At 37.7% G+C, this 20,642-nt stretch overlaps 1 protein-coding gene across 9 annotated transcripts in view; it reads right to left on the bottom strand.

Moving 5' to 3' along the window:
- LOC127668237 (cyclic AMP-dependent transcription factor ATF-7) overlaps nucleotides 1-20,642 on the bottom strand; it is an 85,988-nt gene that overhangs the window by 62,115 nt on the left and 3,231 nt on the right. For 3 of the 9 annotated variants that reach the window (XM_052161804.1, XM_052161798.1, XM_052161799.1), the window contains exon 2: nucleotides 492-559. The exons of 2 other annotated variants lie outside the window; for them this stretch is intronic. The gene's annotated coding sequence lies outside the window, so the exon portion shown is untranslated. Of the gene's footprint in view, nucleotides 1-491; nucleotides 560-4,435; nucleotides 4,530-20,642 lie in introns of all 9 variants that reach the window. 4 more of the 9 variants (XM_052161801.1, XM_052161802.1, XM_052161800.1 and 1 more) reach the window with 3 other exon arrangements.

Below are 20,642 nucleotides of genomic sequence, written 5' to 3'. Positions count from 1 at the left end.
CACAACCATCCGTACTGAGATCTGAGGCCCTCTTCTGGTGTGTCTGAAGACAGCTACAGTATACTTACATATAACAATAAATAAAAATCTTTTTTTTTAAAAAAAATGAGGATGATTATAATTTGGAATTTCTAGTAAGAATATGATATGAAAACAAAATTTTACCTTATTTAAAAAGAAAAGGAAGACTTTGGGAGAAAAAACATTGAAATCTAACAGAAGCAAGCTTTCTATTGGTCTTGAATGTTAAACTGGCAGCCACTAATAGGATTTCCTGCTGCCTTCCCAATTTGTAAGCCTTTGTTTTTACCATGTTTACCAAACAGAGATCACAATGGGAGGAAGAAGTCTTTCTAAAAGGCCTAGTTATTCTTAAATCATCCCATTATTCTAGTATCCCTTGTCATTTCCATCATTTCTGCATTCAAGAAAATTTAATTACTTAACAGTAAGAATAATCTTTCTCCCCATTTAAAGAATCCCACTCACACCTTTTTAATTATTTCTTCATTCTCCATCTGCTACATCTGTGACACACAAAGAATGCTTCTGGTTATTTCTATGTGAAAAACAAAAAACAACACATTTCTATCACATAAGCAAAGGGAGACAAAAAAATGAAGTCTTGAATGATGTTGCTGCCACTCAATGTGGATTTAACCCACTGCTCATCTGTAACTCTACTGACTGACAAGCAGACCATGTGTCTAAGAATGGCACAGTTTGCTGTCTCCTTTCCTGATCTATTTTCCAGGATAAAATATAAAACTTTATAGGACTAAACAATAAACAATGAGAAGAATATACAAATTAAAAGATACTACCAAGAATAAGTGAGATGTCTTCTGAAAGGATCTTAAGACAAGGAAACAAAGATGCACTGGAAGGTTGTCCTTAGAGGCCCATGTCTACAGGGGAAAAGGCTCGTGTATTCAGAGCAACCAGGATGCATAAATGATATAGTTGGAATCTGCCTGAAAGTGAAACTCATATGAATGCTGGGAGACAAGAAAACTCAAGGTTTAGGGCCAGTGACATGGTTCAGCAAATAAAAGCATTTGGTCTGAACTCAGTCTCTAAACCCTAGGGCAGAAGGAAAGAACCAACTTCTGAGACCTGTCCTCTCACCACCATATGCGAAGCATGGACATCCACACATTCTAATAAAAATACTTAAAAAAAGAAAAACCATGGTTTAGGGAATTACATTTTTATAATATTTTATTTACATGTATGTTCACGTGTGTGTATGTGTGTGTATGCATTTGCATGTTAGTACAGGTACTCTCAGAGACCAGAGGTATTAGATTTCCCTGTAGGTAGAGGGACAATCAGTTGTGAGCCACTCAACATGGTTGCTGGGATTTTTACATAGTAAAATGGTTGTCATAGTTATATTTATGATTAAAAAATAGGAATTAAGTGCTGAAGAAAATATAAATTAAGGTGCTGCATACAACAGACTATAAGGTGTTAAGAATAACATTTTGAAAACTACTTAATGACATGAGAAAGCAGTACTCATTAAATGAAAAAATAATATAAAATTATGGGGCCAGGCAGATGGCTAGCAGGTAAAAATGGTTGTCACAGAAGCCTGACAACTTGAGTTCAATCCTTGGGATCCATATAAAAAGAAGGATAGCATATATCTATAATCCTATCCTACTATAATACAGAAGGCAAAAACAGAAGAACCTATCAGATAGGCTCAAAGGCCAACTTGTTTGGAGAATACAGATTCAATAAACGAGACTCAGCCTCAAGAAGATGGAAGGCAAACCTTGACTCTGGGAAGGACATTCTCTGGCCTCCCATAGGTAGGAATGCTGTGGTATACAAGTGCTAGCACTCACATATATGCACAGAATGAATTAAAATTTAGATAAATAGATAAGATTTCATATGCAGTGTAATTTCAAATCTATGAAAAAAAAGGCAAGCAGAATTTAAAAAGATTAAAAAAAGATAAATGGGGCTGGAGAGATGGCTCAAAGGTTAAGAGCACTGACTGCTCTTCTGAAGGTCCTGAGTTCAAATCCCAGCAACCACATGATGGCTCACAACCATCTGTAACGAGATCTGACACCCTCTTCTGGAGCATCTGAGGATAGCTACAGTGTACTTACATATAATAAATAAATAAATCTTAAAAAAAAAAAAGATAAATGATGAGGACTGGAAAGATGGCTCAGTCAATAAGCACACTTGTTTACAGAGTCCTGGGTTTAATTCCCAGTGCCCACATGCCACCTTACAACCATCCATGACCCTAGTTCCAAGAGTCTGACACCTTCTTCAGAATTCCTCAGGCACTAAGCATGCTTGCACATGGTACACATACATACACACAGGGAAAACATTCATATAAAAGAAATAATTCTTTAAAAAGGAAAGAAATTAATACCAAAATAGTACAATGTGAATAATCATTATGTCTAAGATAACTGTATTCTAGATTACTTTACTTTCTTCTTTGTACTTTAGTATTCTCAAGTCTATAATGATCAGAAATTTCTTTTAATAAATCAAAAATAAAATATATGGGTTAGTCATACAAGTACATTATTGTGTACATTATTATGTACAAGGTATTGTATTGCTTACAATTCAAGCCTAATAACTTTTTTGAGTTTGAAGCCTGGAACCCACGTAAAGGTGGAAGGAAAAAAATTAACTTCATAAAATTGTTCTCAAGCTGGGCGGTGGTGGTGCACGCCTTTAATCCCAGCACTTGGGAGGCAGAGGCAGGTGGATTTCTGGGCAGAGGCCAGCCTGGTCTATAGAGTGAGTTCCAGGACAGCCAGGACTACACAGAGAAACTCTGTCTGGAAAAACCAAAAAAAAAAAAAAAAAAAAAAAAAATTGTTCTCAGACTTCTACATGTTACCGTGTAGCATGGCATATGTGCTCCCTCAACACATATCATATATACACACAATAATGATAAGTGAAATAAATTTACATGCATATAATATAACCTAAGAAAAGAGTGCTGATCTGTATGACTGGAAAAAAAATGGTTTTGAGTTAAAGAAAAAAAGCTGTACCTTTTAAACTATTCTTAAGTACTGAAAAGTAAATGAAAGAGTCATATAAAGTTCTATAAAGCATTAGTAGCAACTGAAAAAATAAATTCAACAAGGACCAAGAAAAAAATCTAAAATTATATACTACCAGTTTCATACAGAAAACAGGCTTGGTGGGATAACCAAGCAGTTCCAGCACTTCTTTCATTATTCCTGTCCAGAGTCCATTTTCAGAATCCCTGGCAAGAAATATTTATAGTAATAACCAGTAAGAAATGATTAGAGACTGAAGCTGAGTGGTGGCCATATAAGCCTTTAATCTCAGCACTCAGGAAGGAGGCAGAGGTAGGTAGATCTCTGAGTTCAAGGCCATCCTGGTCTACAGAGCAAGTTCCAGGATAGCCAGGGCTACACTTCGGAATCCTGTCTGGAAAGAAAGAAGGCAGGCAGGCAAGCAGGCAGACAGACAGAAAAAAGAAATAATTAGAAACTGTTTCTATCATGCAACTCAAGAAAAGGAAAGGAAAGGAAAGGAAAGGGAAGGGAAGGGAAGGGAAGAGGGAAGGGAAGGGAAGGGAAAAGGGAAGGGAAGAGGGAAGGGAAGAGGGAAGGGAAGAGGGAAGGGAAGAGGGAAGGGAAGGGAAGAGGGAAGGGAAGGGAAGAGGGAAGGGAAGGGAAGGAAGGAAAGGAAAGAGGAAAGGAAAGAGGAAAGGAAAGGAAAGAGGAAAGGAAAGGAAAGAGGAAAGGAAAGAGGAAAGGAAAGAGGAAAGGAAAGGAAAGAGGAAAGGAAAGAGGAAAGGAAAGGAAAGAGGAAAGGAAAGGAAAGAGGAAAGGAAAGAGGAAAGGAAAGGAAAGAGGAAAGGAAAGGAAAGAGGAAAGGAAAGGAAAGAGGAAAGGAAAGAGGAAAGCAAAGAGGAAAGCAAAGAGGAAAGGAAAGAGGAAAGGAAAAAGGAAAAAAAAAGGAAAGGAAAAAGGAAAGGAGCTAAAACTAAGACAAGCAGGTACTGAGTACAATTTAGTTTATCTTAAACAAGCTGAAAAATTTAAAACAGTCTCTAACTCTACACCTCCATTCTTTTATGACAATAACAGAAAAAAGTCTATATGCAAAATATTCTCCATAAAAATATCACAATTACTAACTTTCATGCTCTAGAGAATTTAGCTGTTAGTAAACAGTGTACAAATAATGACATTCCTGACTAGTCAAGTCTTTTTAAAAATTAGATCATATATGTATGTATTTAAATATGTATGTATGTATATTTGCATACATACACATTCACATATGCCACAATGCATGTGTGATAGTTAGAGGACACGTTTTTGGGAGTCAGTTCTCTCTCTACCATTTGGGTCCTGAGGATAGAACTGAGGTTGCTAGGTTTGGTAGCAAGTGTCTTTACCCATGGGGCCATCTTTCCAGCTCCAGTCTCAACTGTTTATCCTCCAAAAGGACACTCATAGATGCTCTGGTTTGTATGGTATCGTGAAAACCACCTAAAGAAAAGATTCCTGTAAATATATAAACTGTGAAAATTAAAATGCAGGTTCTACGAACCTCAGAAAACAAAGCAGACTCAAGTTTTACTAGGCAATAGACTATTCAGGAATTGGAAACTCAGTTTATTAATTCTGGATTAATTTCCCATTGTATTATTTAGCATTACCATAGTTCAGCATATATTATCTCACCAGTAGGTAAATCAACTGACCCAAAAGGATGATATAAAACCACATAGACTACTATAATCTTTATTTGTTTAAAGATTTATTTATTTACTTATATGAGTACACTGTAGCTATCTTCAGACACACCAGAAGAGGGCATCAGATCCCATTACAGATGGTTGTGAGCCACCATGTGGTTGCTGGGAATTGAACTCAGGACCTCTGGAACAGCAATCAGTGCTCTTAACTACTGAGCCATCTCTCCAGCCCAGACTACTATAATCTTAAACAAAAATTGATTTGTTTTATATTTGTTTGTATGTATGTGTGTGTGTGTGTGTGTATGTATGTATGTATGTATGTATGTGGTATATGTATGTCTTCATGTGGCACGTGTGAGTGGCAGTGAACATCAGGGATCTGCCAGTTCCCTCTGTTCATGTCCTCCCCCACACCCAAGTTACAGAGGTGTACCGCCTCACCTGGGGATCCAAACTCATGCTTACACAGCAGGCACTTTGAATGAGCCATCTTCCTAAGCTTTGTATTTGTTTCCTGTTTGCTTGCTTGAGAAAGGGTCTCCTCATTTTACCCCAACTGGCCTCAAATTTGCAATCTGCCCTGTCTCTGCCCAGAATTACAGGCTTGCACCACTATATCCTTCCTATACCAGGATTTTGTAAAATTCTTTGCTAAGAGGCTTCTGGAAAAAAACACAGAGTTATAAAAAATTGGCAAATAAGGAACAAAGGTGTTGAGGCTAGTATGAAGTCTAGTTATTTGCTCTCAGGTACTCCAAACAAAAGGAACAACAAATTGTTTGTAACTTCTAAAATTTATGTGAAACCTGCTATGTTATACAACTACTTATAGCTGCAGTATGTAGTTCAACAATGTAGCACCCAACAGGGATTTCTTATATGCTTAGTAAACAAAATAAGTCTCCAGAAACATGAATCTGAGGACAAGTTCTTGTTTTCTTTTTCACCACCTCCTTTCGTTTCATTTCTTTTTCTTTCAGGATTTCACTGTGTAGGTCAAGCTGGTATGGACTTACTCTGAAGCACAAGCTCAGCAAAAGCTCTTGTTCCTTCTGTCTCAGCCTCAACAAGTGCTAGGATGACAACCATACTCTATTACTACAAGCCTTGAAGAATCAAGGAAATTAAGTACAATAGTTTTCTCTTATAGGAAAACATTCCAAGACTCACAGCAGAGGACTCCTAACTATAACACTCCTTACTACAAACACTGCTTTTCCTGTATGTTCTGCAGCAGGGTCACAGAGGACAAGAGGCAGCCTTTACAGTCTTAGCCAGCCTGGAACTATGTAGATGGGGCTGGTCTTGACTCTCCTAAATGCTGGGGAGTAAAGGGTAAAGGTGTGAATACCACAGCCAGCCTTTGTTTTTGTTTTGCAACAAGGTCTCAAGTATCCCAGGCTGGCCTCAACTTGGCTATGTAGCCAAGGGTAATCTTGAACTTCTCATCCTCCTGAGTACTTTTATGTGGTATTAAGGATGGAAACCAGGCCGTGCTAGGCAAGTACTCTACCAACTGAGCTAAATCTTCAGCCCATTCTTTAGTAGATAATGTCCTGTATATCTTTTCAAACCTCCTGCACTTTGAGAAAGACTAATAAGTAAAATAAGGCTTACTTAATTTATATTTACATTTACACTGTAATATCATAGCAGACAATACAATACTTAAGGCTACTGACTAACAGGTAGCATGCAATATAGGTTTGAGGACTGGGCACCCAAAGAGATAATTCACATTCTAGTGTCCTAAGCATGATAGAATATGACAGGCAGAGACTTCTTCACATTATTAATAATAGCATGTGATTTAAAGCTAGTGAATAATTTAGTTCTCGAGTTTTCTTAATTTTTTCAAATATCTGTTGCTAGAGGTATCTGAAACAATAGAAATCAAAATTATGAATAAGGAAACAGATACAGTACCATTCCATTTTAAAATTAAGCATAATATTTTAAATTCATAATCTAGTTGTAGCATATATTAAATATCAGGAAACTTCAGCTCATGAGCCAAATTTGTTAGTCTGAAACCTAACTTTTTATGGCCTATAAGTTAAAAATAAATTTTCAATGGTTAGAAAATCAGAAAAAATATGAAATTTATATGAAATTCAATATTAGTACCTATAAAAAAGGTTATAGAGCTAGGGACATATCTTAGGGGCAGAAAATTACCCAGCCTACATAATGCTTATATTTGATTTCCAGAAGCACCCCGACTACAAGTTTCATTAGAACACATCCATGCCCATTCATCCATGTCTATTTTTTGTTAGAATGACTGATCTGAGTATAACACAGATCTCATGCTATAAAGTACACTATATTTATTGTCTGGCTTTTGTCCCTTAATTCCAAAACACATGGTTACATATCCTAGAGAGAATATCAGTTTATATATTAACTATTAATATATAAATACTAAGTCATTTATAGCATATCTAAATATTATTTTTTGTTTTAATTTCCAAATTTTATATATTAGGTTGGTTGGGTTTTGTTTTTTCGTTTTTTTGTTTTTTTTTTTTTTAAAGTTAAGGGACTGGAATATGGCTCAGCAGTTATGAGCGTCTGTTGCTCTTGCAATGGTCCTATATTCAGTTCCCAGCATCCACATGGTGGCTCACAACCAGCTATGTCTCCAGCAACAAAGGATCTGACACCATCTTCTAAACTCCATGGGTACTTGACCTGTACATGCTGCACATATAGGGAAAATATTCAAATACATAAAATAAATCTAAAATTAACTCAGTAAGATAAGGCAGCACAATAATTTTTAAGTACTGCATAATCACTTGGGCACCTTGTAAAAGATACAGATTCCTAGGCCTCCTGGATTGTTTTTAGCACTGAGGCCCAAGAACTTACATAGAAATCCCAACATTTAGGAGAGAACCTAAGGCAGGAGAATTGCAAGCGTGAGGCCAGTCTGGGTTACAAAGCGAGACGTTGGGGTTGAGGACAGACGGTTCTGTGGGCAAAAGCACTTGCCATGTATTCTGGTTATTTTTAATTGTCAACTGGACACAGCCTAGAATCATCTGAGAAGACAGCCTCCCCCCCCCTCCCCCGACCCCCAAGACAGGGTTTCTCTGTATAGCCCTGGTTGTCCTGGAACTCACTCTGTAGACCAGGCTGGCCTTGAACTCAGAAATCTGCCTGCCTCTGCCTCCCAAGTGCTGGGATTACAGACGTGCACTACCACCGCCCGGCTAGCCTTTATAAAAAAAAAAGTAAGATATATATTAAAAAAGTAAGATAGCTCAGTGGCTAAGAACACTTGCTCTTCCAGAGGTCCTGAATTCAATTCCCAGAAACCACATGTTGGCTCACAACCATCTACAATGTGATTTGATGCCCTCACCTGGCATGCAGGTGCACATGCAGATAGAGAACTCAAAATAAATAAATCTTAAAACAAACAAAAGAAACTAGCTGAGTATAAGCTGGCCTGCAAGCCAACTAGCAGGAAGTGTTCTTCATTGTTCCTGCTGTACTTCTTTGGCTATAAAGTTAGTTTCTTGGTTGGGGATAATGCTGTGTGAAATAGCAAACAGGCCTGTCTTCAAGTTCCTGTCTTGAGTTCCTGCCTTGACTTACCTCATTGAGTGAATGTGTTATCCTCCTCTATGTTGCCTACAGACTATCACAGCATCAAAAATGAAACTAAAACACAGTGTAAGTTTGACAACCTGAGTTCAATCCCTAGAACTCATAGTGGAGAGAACCTATTCTCCAAAGTTGTCTACTGACCTTCTTCACAAAAGCATTGTAATACATGATGTACATATACAACATCATATAAATATATTTTAAAACCCAAAGCCAAAACTGAAGTGAGTCTGTCTGTCTTTCTTACACACACACACACACACACACACACACATACACACACACACACACACACAACCAACCAAGTATGGGGTGTTGTTGTATGGAAGCGTGGCTCAGTTGTAGACTATTTGCCTACCATTTGTAAGGTGCTGGATTCAATCATCAGCAACATAGGACTTAAAATATAGTTGTATATGATTTCGGTGTAGCTATAAGACCTAATTAGGATCGGTGCTAGCGCATTAAAAAACAAAACAGGGATGGAGATGTAGGTCAATTGGCAAAGTGCTTGCCTAGCATACAAAAAGTTCTAGGTTCAACCTCCATGAAACCATAAACCAGATGTGATGGCTCAAGCTGGAGGCACAACCATGCGAGGATGGAGCCAGGAGGAACAGAAAGTTCATCCTCAGCTACATACATGGACTTGAGGATGGCCTGGGATATCTGGGACTATCTAAAAAATTAATTAAAAATTTATAGAGAAACCCTGTCTCAAAAAAAAAACAAAAGAAAAAAAGAAACAAAAAGAAAGAAAGAAAGAAAGCTTCTAATTCTTCCATTTGGAAAGCAACTGTATTCTCAAGTCTAAGTCAGCATTTCTCCAAGTGGTTCCAGGATCACTTATGTGACCCTTTCAGAGGGCTCATGGCATTTAAAAAAAAAATCACTTACAAGTAAAAGATATATTTAAAGATCAAAACAGACCAACACATTTCAATGTAACAGTATTAAAACTTCACAGAAGTGGTCTCAGGTCACACACTATAACTTTTAAGACATTTAAGAAACCATTTTCTAGATTTTGGTATTATATCAAAGGAGGCTACAACTACCTAAAAATAATTTTCCTGTTACACATATGTGTGACCATGTCTGTCAGATATTTAAAGTAAAACAACATATCTTAACAGACTAAATGCAGAAACAGAAATGAGAAACTAGATGTTTTCTGTTAAACCAGATATTAAAGTAATCTGAAGCTCTGCTCTTAGATTTTTTTTTTCTTTTATCTTTTTTTTGTGTGTGGTTGTAGTATGTGCATATGCCACAGCACGAATGTGGAGGCTGGAGGACAATCTTTGGTAGTCAGTTTTCTCCTTCCACCATGTGGGTCCTGGGCATCTAACAGGACATCAAGCTTATGTGGTAGGTACCTTTACCAGTTGAACCATCTCCTCCTCTCATCTCCCCCTTTTGGAAACAGGGTTTCTCTGTTTGTAGCACCCACTAACTTGGCATTTGTTATGTAAACCAGGTTTGCCTGAAACTCACAGAGACCCACCCTTTACCTCTTAAGTGCTGTAATTAAAAATGTGTGCTACTTGAAATGTAAATAAAAAATATATCGAATAAAAAAATGTATGCTACCATGCCCAGATTTTTCTTCTCATTTTCTTCTTCCTTCCTTTCTTTTCTTTTCTTTCTTTCTTTTTTTTTTTTTTTTGAGACAAACTCTCTAGCCCACGTGGTCCTCAAAATTTCTCTGTAGTTGAAGATGACCTTGAATTTCTGATCCCCCTGCCTTCACCTCCCTAGAGCAAGGATTACAGGTGCATGGCACCAACTTGGTTTATGCAGTGCTATAGAACCAACCTAAGGCCTAATGGCATGCTATACAAGCACTTTACTGAGTTTCATCTTCATCTTTATTTTTTCCTGGTAATACAAATGCAATTACTTTGTTATAGTATAATAGGTTTGCTACTATTTAAAAAATTATAGCCGGGCAGTGGTGGCGCACACCTGTAATCCCAGTAATCTGGGAGGCAGAGGCAGGCGGATTTCTGAGTTCAAGGCCAGCCTGGTCTACAAAGTGAGTTCTAGGACAGCCAGGGCTACACAGGGAAACCCTGTCTTGAAAAAAACCTAAATCCAAAAAAAAAACAAAAACAAAAAACAAAAAACAAATATATATATATATATATATATTTTTTAGGGCTGGAGAGATGGCTTAGCAGTTAAGAGCACTAGTTGTTCTTCCAGAGGTCCTAAGTTCAATTCCCAACAACCACACAGTGGCTCACAGCCATCTGTAATGAGATCTGATGCCCTCTTCTGGTGTGTCTGAAGACATCAGTATATTAATATATATAAAATAAATAAATCTTTTTTATTTTATTTTATTTTTTTTAGATTTGGTTTTTTCGAGACAGGGTTTCTCTATATAGCCCTGGCTGTCCTGGAGCTCACTCTGTAGACCAGGCTGGCCTCGAACTCAGAAATCTGCCTAACTATAAATTTTACAAGATTCAAGAAACTATTTTGAGCTATCCTCAGAAATGTTAATAAGGGGGATGAAAAGCTACAACTTGTTAAAATGACAGGTGGTCTTGGTTACACATACCTGGTCTACATAGCAAGTTCTGGACCAGCGAGGTCTACATAGTGAGTCTCTCTCTCAAAAATAGTAATAATAATAATAATAATAATAATTAAGAAAATAAAATAATGGCAAGAAGCAGAAGTAAAAAATAAGCTGGAAGTGGTAGCACACACCTCTAATTCCAGCACTTGGAAGGCAGATCTCTTTGAGTTCAAGGCCACCCTTGTCTACATAGCAAGTCGGGCTATCCAGGATTACAAGTTAAGACTGTCTAACAAAGAGGGAGGGAGTAAATATATTATATTTCAATGTATATTTTGGTGTTTTTTAAAAAATGTGGTGTCATTTTTAAAAGACATGTGCCTAGGTATTTTGCTTGCATGTACACTTGTCTCCTGGAACTGGAGTTATAGATGGTTGTGAGCCATCTTGTCAGTACTGAACCCAGGTCTGCCAGAACAACAACCAATGCTCTTAGCCACCAAGCCATCTTTCCAGTCCCTAGTTTTAATTTTTTTCATTGCTAAAGAGCAAACCCAAGGTTTTAATCATACTCAACAAACACTCACTGTTGAACTATACTTCTAGTTCTCTCAATGTGCTTTCGAGGTAGAAGAATTCCTGGAAACCAGTAAGAAAATGCAGAGCCAGGTGTGATGGCTCTGATAATAATATCCTAAATAGAGGTGGAGCCAAAAGAATCATGAGTTCAATGCAAAACTGGATACATAGTGAAACCCTTCCTCAAAAAAACAGAACAAAAACCCAACAAACAGGCTGAGGAGATGGTTCACTTGATAAAGGGCATGCTGTGGAAGCATGTGGGCTTGAGTGCAGATCCTCAGCACACACACAAAACCAGGATGAGGCAATACATGTCTGTAACCAGAGTTCTGGGAGCATGGGGAAGAGGGTAAGACCAACAGATCCCTGGAGCTCATTGGCCAGCCAGTCTAGACAACTGGTGAATTCAGTGAGACATATTCCTCCTCAAAAAATTAAGTGGCATGGGGCTGGTGAGATGGCTCAATGGTTAAGAGCTCCAACTGCTCTTCTGAAGGTCCTGAGTTCAAACCCCAGCAACCACATGGTGGCTTACAACCATCTGTAATGAGATCTGATGCCCTCTGCTGGAGTGTCTGAAGATAGCTACAGTGTACTTACATATAATAAATAAATAAATCTTAAAAAAAATTAAGTGGACAGTAATAAAGGGCCTTTGCCTTTGGCCTCCATATGCAAACACAGGAACACAGACATATACCACATATACACACAACACACACACCATGCAAAAGTTTTGTTCTGTATAGGTATGTCAGCACTCCTGTTTCAATAAATAATAAATAAAATTTGTTTTGTTTTTCTGATTATTTTCGGATAAAGTATGACCCCTAAAACAATAGTGGTCAACACAGATTTTTCCCCTTTTTTAGATATTTATTTATTAGTGAATCTATTTGCGATAGAGCTTCAAGTATCCCATGTTGGCCTCAAATTCATTACATAAGCCCAGGTTGGCCTCGGACTTCTTATCTTCCTACCTCTACCACCCAAGTACTGGGATAATAGGCTTTACTACCACTTGGTGTTAGAGACCAAATCCAGGGCTGTATGCATGATAAGCCATCACTCTACCAAGTGAGCTACATTCCTAATGCCTCCCCAGCCCCTGTTTAGACAAGGTTTTATTATATTTTCCAGACTAGTCTTGAACTTGCATTTCTCTTGAAGCATTAGTTTCCCAAATAGCTGGGATTATAGGCATAGACTGCTGTGTCAGGTTCAAAACACTGATCTTTAAGGACCAATTTAAAATTCTTATGAATTTAGAAAAAAACCAAACTAGGGTGTTGTTTTGTTTTGTTTGGGGGGTGTTTGTTTTAGAGGAATTTTTAAGATTTATTTTTATGTATATGGGTTTTTAAATTTTTGATTTATTTATTTTGTGTGTAGAATGTCTTGCATATATCTATGTATGTATACTGTAAACATTCCTGGTGTCTAGAAGGACCCATTGGATCCCCTGAAACTTGGGTTACATTTGGTTGTGAGCTACCATATGGATGCTGGAAGTCAAATCCAGGTCCTCTGCAAGAACAAGTGCTTTTAACTGATGAGCCATCTCTTTAACCCTATGTGGGTGATTTTTTTTTTTTTTACATATATGTTTGTATACCACAAGTATGCCTAGGGTCAATAGAGGCTAAAAGAGGGCATCAGATCCCCTGGAACTAGAGTTATAAACTATTTGAGCTGCCATATGGGTTCCAGGAATCAAAACTGGGTCTTCTAGAAGTATAGTCCATGTTCTGGATTGCTGACCATCTCTCTACTCTCTCTGTTTGTTGGTTTTTTTTTTTTTTGATTTTTCAAGACAGAGTTTCTCTGTGTAGTCCTGACTGTCCTAGACCTCACTCTGTAGACTAGGCTAGCCTCGACTCAGAAATCTGCCTGCCACTGCCTCCCAAGTCCTGGGCTTAAAGGCGTGCACCACCACCACCCGGCCTTGTTTGTTGTTTGTTGATGTTGTTTTATAGTGGTGGTGGTGGGGTTGTTTTTGTTTTGTTTGATTTTTAGACAAGATTCCATTCTGTAGCACAGGCTGGTTTTGCACTCAGTACATATCTAGACCAGACTTCCTCAAAATCCACAGGCATCTTTCTGTTTCCTGAGTACTAAAATTACAGGCTGAAGTCATTATGATGGACTGGACTTTAATACCTCAGTAAAAGTTTTGTTCTGGATAGAAAAACACCCATAATTCTGCACAATGATAATTATGGGGAAGACCAGAAGTTATAGAGAAAATGATCTATTAATATTCTCTAAGTCTACTCATTTGATGTATTGGATCTATCTGGGGATATTCTACACACACACACACACACACACACACACACACACACACACACACCACAGGGTTTCTCTGTATAGCCCTGGCTGTCCTGGAACTCACTCTGTAGACCAGGCTGGTCTTGAACTCAGAAATCCTTCTGCCTCAGCCTCCCAGAGTGCTGGGATTACAGGCATGCGCCACCACCGCCCAGCTGGGGATATTCTAATACTCACTGACTGGCATGTTCCAGTTTCACACAAACAAAATACACACAAACTACTACTTGAGCAAAACTTTAAAAAGTATATTCATTTAAAAGTACAGTTTGATCAGATCTATGCTAGTATCAGAAATATATTAAAGTAAAATCAATATAATGGTTTAATAATACTGGCAGGAAATTTGGTTTCAAAGTAAACCATTTTTAGCAATCCTATGTTTTATTCAACAAAGCTTGATTTTATAGTCAAGCATATTCTTATTCCAAAAAGAATGGTTCTTAGGCTAAGGAGATGTTTCCACAGATAAGAATAGTTAACCACATAAACATGAGGACCTGAGTTTGGATCTCCAGCACCTAGATAAAAAGCTGGCATGGCTATAAGCCTGCAACCCCTGTTCAAAAGGACTGGTGAGGAGACATGCCTAGGCTGGGAGAAGGAAGAGACAGAGACAGCCGGGGCTTGCTGGTAAGATCCTAGTACTGAGAGACTCTGACTGAAGGCAATAAGGCAGACAGACATAGATATCTGATGTTTACACACCCATAATTTCTTTAAAAGGTGGCTTATGGTGGTGGTGGTAATTTTTGGTGCTAGAGACTGAACTTAGGGTCTTCAATATGCCAAAGAATGGGTTCTACTACTGAGATACATTCCCAGTCTTTCCCTATTTTGTTTAATCTGAAAAACTGCATTGTTTCTACTATGTCATAAGTTACAAATGAAATCTGACCAGCCTCATGTATAAAGCTTACTCGTTTACCTCAGAAAGAAGCACTGCACCTATAGGACAACCATAGTATGCAATTCAGCTCAAAGGCAAGTTAGGTTTTTCAAGGAGACTATGGAAGAGAGTGTTGCCACAGAGGCCCAAACCACAAGCCCAACAATCAACTTTTAAGTTAAATCTTGGCTCATGTTAAGACTTCCTTAGAACAGCACTTCTTAGGAAGAATAGCAATACTGAAGAGAAAAAACTTCTGCAAAGCCTGTTTTCAAATATATGGTAATATTTAGCATTGAAGTTGCCAAAAGATGAGAAAAAACAACAGATCTGTAAGTTAGTAATGAGTTTTGTCCTAAACAGAACATTTCAAAGGCAAGCATACTTACCTTGGGTTTAATTAGGGAGCTTTCCTAAACAACAGTCTACAAAGTTACAAGAATAAAATGTTTATCTTCTCATATAGCAATTCTGTTTTGTTTGGACACAGGGTCTCATTTAGCCCAGGATGGACTCTCCAAGGATGACCTTGATCTCCTCCTATACCTTCTACATTCATTGATTACAGGCATGTGTGCCACCACACCCAATTTATGTAGTGCTGAGAATGGAACTCAGGATTTCATGCATGCATTCCACCAATTGAGGTACAAACCTAGCCCCATGCAACCTTCTGGAGTTTGCAACACCCATCAAATCCCTCTCAAAGGAAGTTAGATAGCAAATGTTTACTTTTAAAACTATACTAAATTTTGCTTCATCATATACAGGCAGTCAATACACACACACACACACACACACACACAAAGAAAACAAATTTATAAATAAAAAAGACAAGTAAGAAAAGGAAACAAAATACTATGATTTAACAGGAAAATTAAACCACCAAGTAAGTGTCCACTAGGGAAACGCTGAAGAGAAAATGTCATGATGAAGTATTTTTTTTTCTTTTTTGGGGTTTTTTTTTTTTGTTTGTTTGTTTGTTTTTTTGTTTTTTTTTTTTTTTGGATTTGGTTTTTTTCAAGACAGGGTTTCTCTGTGTAGTCCTGGCTGTCCTAGAACTCACTCTGTAGACCAGGCTGGCCTTGAATTCAGAAATCCGCCTGCCTCTGCCTCCCAGAGTGCTGGGATTACAGGCGTGCGCCACCACAGCCCGGCTATGATGAAGTATTTTTAAGACATGTAATGATCCAATGAAAAATCTTTGCTGTTGAATTTTGCTTTGTCTTTCACTCAGACATGATTATTCCTTATTATTTATGTCCCTCCCTTCCTTTTAAGTCACTTCCAATGGGTCAGCAAAAACTTGTCAATTTATTTTCTTTACAGTCTATTTTTCTTCCTGATTCTTTTAACTGTTCTTTGATCTGAGCTTCTATTTATGTATACTGGGATTAGAAAAGAGCTGAGGGATGATCTATACTACCATGTCTTCCGAGAGAATCCTAAACATCGGAATGATGAACAAGTAAGAGTACTATTTCAAGACAAGGTTTTATGTACCTGGAACTTGATATCTTCCTGCCATGTACCACCAAACTCAGTTTTTGAGGTGTGGGAAATTTAACTCAGGAATTCCTGCATATGAGGTAAACACTCTACCAACTGAGCTACATCCCCAGTACAACTTATAACTTTAAATAATGAAAGTGAAAATTAAAACCCCAAAAGAGGAAGGTACTTTAAAGATGTACTTACCAACTAAAGTTGCTCAAACATAAATTCAACTGTCAAGTCTAAAATTAACATGCAGAAAAGTTGTTGGCTGCCAATATAAAGACTTTATTCCCTAGATATCCTCTGATACCCTATCTGGTATGTAGCATCATTTTCTCTAGAATATAGACTACCATACCTTGAAACTTTAATTGTAAATGGAAATTATATGTTTGTATGCATAGTGGTGTTAATTTATATTCCAAACAAAATATGACAAAAAGTCAAAACTGGAGATGTTAAAATTATAGGGAAGCTGCATGATAATTAATTGGTCCATAGGCAAGAGTTTTGATCTTCTGATTTCAAGCTTAAAATGTCTGGGGAAGAAATTTTTGCCTCAAGAGTTACATTTAATGACAAGGCAGGTGGGGGGGGTGATTTTAAAAGTCACTATGATTAACACTTTCAGTCATTATACAATCAAAAAGCAACTAAGAGAATGGAGGTAGAATAAAAAAAAAAAACTGTAGACTGATGGAAGATAATATTTCCCAGGAAGAGTCTAAAATAAATTAAATAGATCATTTATGATCTATTGACAAGTCATACAGTGATCCATAAGCATAAGATGGTGAACTTATACTATAAATATATATACATACATAAATATATACACACACACATATGGTATATGTAAGTATATGGTGGTATATACATAGCTTTAATGCCAGCACTTGGTACATAGGGGCAGGTCTCTATGAGTTACAGGCCAGGCAGGACTACATAGCAAAATGTGTCTCAAAAAAAGAAAAGAAAAGCAAGAAAACGAAAAAGGAAGACACTAATATAAGATAATTAAAACCAGAAGTGATGGTACATCTGCCTGTAAGATTATGAGTTGGCAGCCAGGCAGTGGTGGCACACACATTTAGTCCCACCACTAGAGGTGAAAGCAAGCAGATCTCAGTTCAAGGCCAGCCTGGTCTACAGAGTGAATTCCAGAACAGCCAAGGCTACACAGAGAAACTCTGTCTTGAAAACAAGATTGTGTTGGGTAACCAGAGGCTAGACTGGACAGCAGAGCCAAACCCTGTCCCAAAAATAAAAAACAAACAAGCAATAAACAAACAAAAGTAAACAGTAATTACAATATCTAACTTTATATTCTCTTTGTCCCTTTCCATCCAATGGTCACTAGCCTAGGACTTCAGGGATGCCTGAGACAGAACATATTTAAATTTCAACAAGATACTTCCTAATATTTTAAAGGTTATGGGCTGGGGAAATAACTTACTTGCTCCTATGTAGGAGGCTCCCTGTCAGAAAGGGATTGAGAGAGTGAGAAAGAAAGAAGAGTGGAAAACAGGAAAGAAGGGAAGAGAAGGAGTGGAAAAGGAGAAGGACAGGTCAGGTGATCGAACACAGCCCTGTCCTTATACATTTACCAGTGACCTATAATGAAAATACAGTCATCATGTTTATCAAATTTATCAATAATTTAAATATGTAAGCAATCATCAAGAAGCTAAAATATATTATCTAGCTATTTAAAAAGTCATAACCAGCAGCATGGTTTTCATTTACAATTTTTTTTGTAGCAAATATGCAGCTTAATCTTAATGTGGGTTCCCAAACAACTGGAACAGAAGGTGTCTCTGAGTCAGTTGCCTGCCACTGGATCTTCTCCCCCTAAATGGACTATCTAATTGGGCTTCAGAGGGAAAGGATGACCTACTATGACTTGATGTCCAGTGTTGCACCCAAGGAGGGCTTCCCCTTCTCTAAGGAGGAGAGAAACTAAAGGGAGAGGGATTTGTGAGGGATGGAGGTAGCAATTGGGATGTAAAGTGAATAAATAATTTTAAAAAAATATCAATTACAAGAGGTCTAAAGCTATACATACAAGCTCAGTGGTAAAATGCTTGCATTTGTCTAATACATGAGATGCTAGGTTCAACTCCCAGTACTGGGAAAAGAAATCTCAGATTAAGAATGGAGATATACTTCAGTTGATGAGAGTGTTTAGCTACATGAGTAAAGCCCCAGCACTATATTAACTGGGCATGGAGAAGTTTGAGCTCATCTTTGGGTCTGGTGTAATGGTTCAGAAAGCAGTCAGATCTCTGAGTGTTCCAGACCACCTTGGTCTGCATACTAAATTCCAGGACAGCCAGAGCTATGTTGACAACAAACAAACAAATAAAAACCCAGTAATCTTGAGGTCATCTTCAGTTAAATAGTGTATTTAAGCCGGGCGGTGGTGGCACATGCCTGTAATCCCAGCACTCTGGGAGGCAGAGGCAGGCGGATTTCTGAGTTCGAGGCCAGCCTGGTCTACAGAGTGAGTTCCAGGACAGCAGGGCTATACAGAGAAACCCTGTCTCAAAAAAAAAAAAAAAAAAAAAAAAACCAAATCCAAAAAAAAAAAAAAAGTGTATTTAAGGCTATCCTAGGCTTCATAAGACCTTCTCTCAAGAAAAGCAACAAATGAACAAATGAAAAGCCAAAGGACCAAAGAACGGATCAGCTGATGTTTGCACTTGCTGCTTAAGCCTGATGACCTGAGTTCAATCCCTAGAACACATGTAAAGTTAGAAAGAGAGCACATTTCTCAAAGTTGTCCTCTGGTCTTCACACATAGGCCATGGTATGTATATGCACATACCTCTCCCATTCCCACCCCCAATAGAATATATTAAGGCCAAACCATTAAAAAGAAAGAAAGAAAAGGTACTGAGCTGAGGAGATGGCTCAGCTGAGGAAGTCCCATCTAGGCAAGCCTTAAGACCTGAGTTCAGATCATCAGCACCTATTTAAAAGGCCTGGATGTGGAGGCATGCCTCTATAATGCCAGCACTGAAAAAACAGAGTCAGATTCCTGGAGCTCAATGGCCATTCAGCCTAGCCAATTAATTAGTGATCTCCCGGTTCAGTGATAGATCCAGTCTATGGAATAAAAAAGAAAGTCTAATAGAACAGACACCAAGTGCCCTCCTCTGGCCTTTGTGAACACATCCCTACTACATACACACATGTACCACACATATACACACAAAAATTAAAAATAAAAAAAGAATCATCTGTTAAAGACTTCTAATACGGCATGTTTTCACATATGAATACAATTATTGTCAAATAAGTCTATTAAGGAGAAGCTTAGAAATTATTAAAGAAATTATTAAAATTAATAAAGTCTATTATCAGAGAAGCTTAGAAGCTTTGGGGCTGGAAAGATGGCTCAGCAGTGATTCACAACTGTCTGACACTCCAGTTGCAGAGGATCTGACACCCTCTTACAGATATACATGCAGGCAAAACACCAATGTACATGGAGTAAAAATAATAAAAAATTTTTAAATTATTTAAAATGAAAATAAATTGGGGGCTGGAGAGATGTCTTAACAGTTAAGAAAATTGACTGATGTTCCAGAGGAGCCAGGTTCAAATCCTAGCACCCACTTGGCAATTCACAACTTCTGTAATTCCAGTTCCAGAGAATATGACACCCTCACACAGACATACATGGAGGTGGAACATCAATGTAAATAAAATTAAATTTAAAAAATAAAAAAGTTGTTATTTTGACATTTTATATGTATTTATTATTGTATATCCATATGTATGATGTGTGCATGAGCTGTGGTACAAGTGACACAACACACACACACACAGACGTCAGAGGACAACTATGTGGAGTCAGTTTTCTCTTTCTGCCTTATCTTAAGGTGAGGTTTGAGAATTAAACTCAGGCTATCAGACTTGCATGGTTAGGCAGCAAGCACTTTACTCTCTGAGCCATCTTACCAGCCAATCTTTGACATGTTTTTAAAATAAGAGGAAGGCTTTTTCATAAACTCTAAAACATTTTCAAAAAACATCAAAGAAGTTAACATTTAAAAAATAATTAAGCATTTTTCTTTTTAACAAATGCCTCGTTTGTTTTTCTCAAAGAAACAAAATATGCACTTTCATGTCTACCATCAAGGAACAAGGACAATTATATTCCAGTCTGTCCCAAGAAAAGAGTTGTCTTGATTAAATACTCGAAAGACAGTGCTACTTGCCCTGCCTAAAATTTCCTTGTAAGAAAAAAAACAAAAAAACAAAAAACCTCCTTATCAGGTCTGGTTAGGCGATGGTGGCAATACAGCCTCTTCCCACCACAGCCCAGGAAAACTTGGTCTCAACACGAACAAAACAATCTTCTGAGAGCTTCAGAGCAGCTGCACTCAGACAGACCAGCCAGGTAGATCTGTGTAAGAGTTGATTGAAAAAATAACTTCTGTTTTGGT

This window comes from Apodemus sylvaticus, chromosome 17 (genome assembly GCF_947179515.1).
Source record: "Apodemus sylvaticus chromosome 17, mApoSyl1.1, whole genome shotgun sequence".
Classification (NCBI taxonomy): Eukaryota; Metazoa; Chordata; class Mammalia; order Rodentia; family Muridae; genus Apodemus; species Apodemus sylvaticus.
This window is presented reverse-complemented; position numbering and strand designations above follow the sequence as displayed.